Source organism: Thermobia domestica, chromosome 8, assembly GCF_964235325.1.
Source record: "Thermobia domestica chromosome 8, izTheDome1.hap1.1, whole genome shotgun sequence".
Lineage (NCBI taxonomy): Eukaryota > Metazoa > Arthropoda > Insecta > Zygentoma > Lepismatidae > Thermobia > Thermobia domestica.
Genome location: NC_137461.1, coordinates 267,784,056 through 267,789,941, shown reverse-complemented (window position 1 = coordinate 267,789,941; position 5,886 = coordinate 267,784,056).

Sequence of the window (5,886 nt, the reverse complement as noted above, 5' to 3'; positions counted from 1 at the left end):
ATGCTAATGTAGGATTTAAACAACGTTTTCTTCTCACTGCTTTAAGTCAGTCATTTGAATTATTGGGTTATATTCATGCTGATATTTTCAATCAGGAGAAATTTTTACTGAATGGTGTACAATTGCGTATTAAACTAATTCTAGCTAAACCTACATTTTGTGTAATGGGTGACGCAGATGCTGATGGAAAAGTTGTAATTACAGATGCAACATTGTGAAAAAGGTTGATGTATCACCAGCAGTTAAAGTAGCACAAACTAAAGTATTACAAAATCCTAAATTTAGAATAAAATATCCTATAACAAAAGTGCAGGTGAAGACAGAAACTCTGCCACAAGGAATTATGGATAGTGCACTTCCAGATCTGTTTTCAAGAATAGTGCCTAAACGTATTATTATTTGTTTTGTTACTAATACTGCTTTCAATGGTACTTATCAAACAAATCCATTCAATTTTCAACATTTCAGTATGACGTTTTTTACACTGTATGTTGATGGAACTCCAGTGCCCTTCAAGCCATTACAACCGGATTTTGATAATAATCTATATGTACAAGCATATTCTACGTTATTTACAGGTTCAGGTATTTATTATTCTAATCAAGGTAATGATATTTCACGTGCTGAATATCCTAATGGTTATACTCTACTGGTGTTTGATTTAACTCCTGATTCAAGCGCAAGTGCTGCATTTCATACTAGTCCACAACGGCAAGGAAGTGTACGTTTAGAGGTTCATTTTAAAGAAGCACTGCCATCTCCTGTAACAGCAATTATTTAAGGTGAATTCTCTTCAGAATTAGAAATTGATTTCCAGAGAAATATATTTTTAATTAAATAAAAAAATGTTAAATACAATTGAGCTTTATGAAGCATTACAACAAAATTTGCCTAAAGATCATTTTATTGGTGTATATGCTGCTGATGAGTTACCTTTGTTTATTCATACATTTCCAGCCGCCATAATTATAAATAGTGATTCTAGTGATAAGCCTGGTGAACATTGGGTTGCCGTTTATATATCTAATATGTGTGTGGGATAATATTTCGATAGCTATGGTATACCTCCCTATATATAACATCATATAAGGTTTTTAAAACGAAACTGTCTGTATTATACATGGAATAATAGAAGTATTAAAGGTGATTTATCTCAATTTTGTGGACATTACTGTTTTCTATATCTAGCATATCGTGCATCTGGTTATTCACTGCACCATTTTTTAAACAAATTCTCACGTACCACTATTGATGCTAATGACATTATGCTTTATTCATTTATGAGAGTATGATGACGTTATTTTTTTAAACTCCGCCATTGCCGGTCCCAAGCCCTGGATGAGAAAGGAGGAGGGTTTGGGGTGTTGCTACCCCCGTAAAAGAAAATAATCTCTGCTGTGTTCATGGAATGCTCTGCTGTGTGTTCGTAAAAACGAGTTCACCCTTGCTATGTTACATAGTCTCTGTCTGATGCGTTGTTATCATACTCTTTTGCTATGTTAAAATAGGGGTTGAAAAACGAGTACACCCCTAAAATAGGGTGGAATCCAAACACGAATACACCCCTATTCTCTGCTGTTCAAATAGGGGTGGAATACACCCCCGTAGTCTTATGTAATTTCTACTATGTTCAAATAGGGGTTGCAAAATATACCATACTCTTTTACTAGTTCTGTTATGTTATGTAGTCTGATGCTAAGGGGTTGAAAACAAATACACCTCTGCTATGTGTTCGTAGTCTTATGCTATGTTAAAATAGGGGTTGGAAAATATGCTCATAAAAGGGAACGAGTACACCCCCTAAAAAGTGCTCATAAAAGGGAATAAATTCACCCCTAAAATGGAGGTCGTAAAAGACCGTGGGTTCACGGTGTAAGGTGCTCAATTTCCCAGGGGCTCGTGTGTTGGCTAATGTTGTCCGAAGGTGAGCCAGTTCGATCCATTTTCTACTACTGTGAAACAATTTTTCATGAATAGAAAAATTGTCTGTCCTGTAAAGTGATGAAACTTTTCCGAAAATTTTCCGATTCATATAAACATACTCCACTTATTCCCTCATCGTTGTTTAGCCGTGATGTGAGGTGGAAAATTTTCTTCTATATTTTTCCGGAAAGTATTCCGTTCTTAACAAATATTAGTGATGAAGTAACTATTCCTCAGTATTCATAAAATTTATTGAATTTATGTATTGAAATGTTAAAAAGTGAAAGATCGTTTATAGAATCTGAAAATTTTCATCGCTCACACAATTTTGAGTACTATGTAGGAACAAGTTAAACAGTTTTTCATGAATCGAAATATTTTCTGTCTAATACGGAAAAATTGAAGAACTTTTCATCAGTCGGAAAATTTTCATCATTTCATCATTTTCATCATATATATATATATCACCTCCTCAGCCTTTATTGCAACAGGAAGTAGTAGGAATCAATCGTTTCCGGTTAAAAAGTAACTTGTATTAGAACCGATATGGTAACAGATAGTGATAAAGGATATTAGAAGTCAATTTACAAAAGGCTATCACTAACGCAAATCTTTTGCTTTAATGCCGTTCCTTCTACACTTACACTTCATATTCATAGTTTTCTCCATAATAGCTCCCTTCTTGGTTTTTTGAATAATAATTTTGATTTCAACTGTTTGTATTCAGTTTAAATTTTGTTGAAGCATTTTATGAGATAGTTCTTAACCTCATCTTGTTTTGTACGTTTCTGAAGAATAAGATTTCGCATGTATTTGTTCTTTATGTCTTACCTCATAATTACGAAAATTACTTTTTTATTTACTATTATATTATGATGTATAGAAGAGTGGCCGAAAGACTTTCTAAAGACGATCATGATACCGATGGCTAAGAAATCGAACCCAAAAAGATCTGAAGATTATAGAACAATTAGTGTCATATTTCATGCAGCTAAAATTCTGCTCCGATTCCTGAATAGAACAAACGTAAAGAGTGAGGAGGAACAGTTTGGGTTCAGGAGGGATAAGGGCACAAAATATAAAATGCTTCGTGTGGAGTGTTTTACTGTATTGGTCGGAAACATGGACATTAAGTAAAAGTGATGAAGAGCAACTGGAAACCTTCGAAATGTGGGTGTGGAGAAGAATGGAAATAATTTGTTGGTTCGAGCAGAAGAGGGTGTTGGAAATGGTGAGGGAGAAAAGAACGCTTTTAGGTTATTGTGGAGAGGAAGAGAAACTGCTTAGTACATTCCCTGAGAAAAAACTGTATTGTGAGAGACGTGCTAGAGGGTATGGCGGCAGGAAAGAGAGGGCGAAAGAGGCTACGATATAAAAACAGGAAGATCATATGGGAAGACGAAGAGGTTAGCGGAAGACCGTGGAGCATGGAAGCTTTTCAGCTGCGGCAAGTGACCTTCCAATAAGGGTAGAATACATATGATGATGATATTATGATGTATATTATTATTCATAACATTAAACATATAATACATAGCTGAATCTTTGGCGAAAGAATCTATCGGTAATACTTTAGACATTCTATAAGTATTTAAATTTTGGTTTAAGCCTGGCAAATTGTAGAGGGTACGTAATGCCGTATTCTTCAAAATTTGTAGTGGATATATTACAATCTTAACCAAACATGCTTGTTGTTGAAATTTACTAGTACCTACGGCATCATTTTGCACTTGTTTCAGCGTCCTAAGAATAAATTCCATCAGCTTGGTTAGTTCTTTATTTACCAAAGCAGTAAGAGATAGGGAGTAAAAGTTTCATGATATGGTTTCAGCGCCGGAGGAACAGGTTGAATCTTTAATCCTATTACTCTGTTGCAATCTGTAGTTATACTGCAGATGCAATACTTCAATTCTCAGTATTGCATTCACACAGTTGAGGAGTGTAGATAACGTATTTTTTCATGTTCTAAAAATATCCACTTTAACATTAATTTTTCACTTACTATAATTCATTGAAAATTAAGTTAAATAATAAGAAATATATTACATTATACTGAGCAGGATCTTCTCCTGAAGCTAACTCAAATTTAAATTGCGTCTTTCCCTCTTCTTTGTAATATGTGTCATCAGCATTATTGTATTTCCTGTATAAAGAATAACACAAAAATAAGTTAAACATTCAATTTGTAAGTTATTTTTTTTAAATTATCTTTCGAAAAGTATGCACTTTCCGGTAAATTATTAGAAGTTCAATAACGTTTTCGAAAATTTGCTATATTTATGAACGTATTTCATTCAAAATAAAAAAATAATCAGTAGAAAAGTAATTATAAATTTCGAATAAATGGTCAATATCAACTGTAAAAATACAGATAGCAGTAGCATCGCTTTGTAGTTCCCAAAATCACACTAAGAACCAAATATTGTGCGTTATTTACTGAACCGTAACATACCGCATATAATAACATTTTGAATAGTATCTCAACGTGTAGTTTCTTTCTTTCATTTCTTATTTAATGGAATATATTACAGCTACCACAAGTTTTATACACACATGTTTTGGCCCTTGTTTGTGTAGCGAAGTGGAGAATTTGTTGTCTCGCTACGTTTCAAAGAATACTGAAAACTCAGTCTTGTCAGCTGTATTGAGTGTTATAGAAGCTGTAATCAAGAAGTATCTTCAGTAATTGCAAACTACTTTGCATTATTTAGTACATTGGGGAGTTGAGAAGACGTTGGAAACTCATGAGGCCAAGATTAACTCTCATGAGGTGGTGCGAACCAAAACACTCATATGTAATCGAAATTTTATAGCTGATTTCAAATAAAAATATAATGTATTATTTTTCGTTGAATGTTAGTTGCAGGAGAATTGTATCGACCATGAGCGGTTGTAACAGACTTTGTACATTTGTGTGAGAAACGTAGCATGGTAAATGTAAGAAGAAAAAACATTAACTCTATGTTAGATGTTACCAATGTAAGCGCACCAAATATATTATCAAAAACCGATCAGATTTATTACATTACTGTAAAGACTCATAATAAGCTTTCTATGAAACCTCACATTCCCTCGGTTTGGTTTAATCACATCAAATTTTGGGTGCTTTAATCTCTTTTATGAGTTCAAGGACTTAGATAACCCAGCTGTTTTCCGCGATTTATTTGACTTCAGTAGACTTCTTGCTCCTTTGCTGGACTTAAGGAGATGATATGTGGCTTTGCTGCACGGGGGACGGGCTGGATTCGCAGGGAAAAAGCATCAAACATCTCTACATTGTTTTAGATCCCACTTTTGAACTGAAAGTCTCGTCCTGTACACGCGAACTGCTCACAACAGACGTACACACAAATCAAACAACCATTAAATCTTTAAAATGTCCATAATTGAAGGCAAATCTTGAGATTTCCTAACATTTACTGCATTTTGTGTTGAGTGTATGTTGAAGCGTTTAATGTAAATTATAAAATTTGATGAAAATGAAGAATATGAAAAATGTAGAAAGAGACATTGACAGTATCTACAAAACACTATTATATTTACTTGTAATTTTTTCAAGTCCTTTTTACAGTGTATAAATTTGGCTGCCGAACATTTAAGACGCTATAAACTGTGCAGCCCAATTTCGGGTATATAAGAAAATGTTTATGAGTAAAAACATATTTTCTATTCTGCATTTTTGAAATATTCTTGATTCCCCATAACTTATTGTCCAAAATTTTTTTTAAAAAAGTGTTAATTTAGAGAAGAGGAGTAAACGAATAGAACATTTTAAAAAAATCACTACATCTAGCAATTCTAATTATGAGAGAATAGACATTTATAGTTGTTGGTTTTGATTTGTGTACTGTTCCGAAATTGATAGTGAATTCGTAGAAATATATTGCGTCTTTATGAACTAAAGGACGCACAACAAATCTGAAAAATATAGTAACTATTACGATGTTTACTTTAGAAATGGCA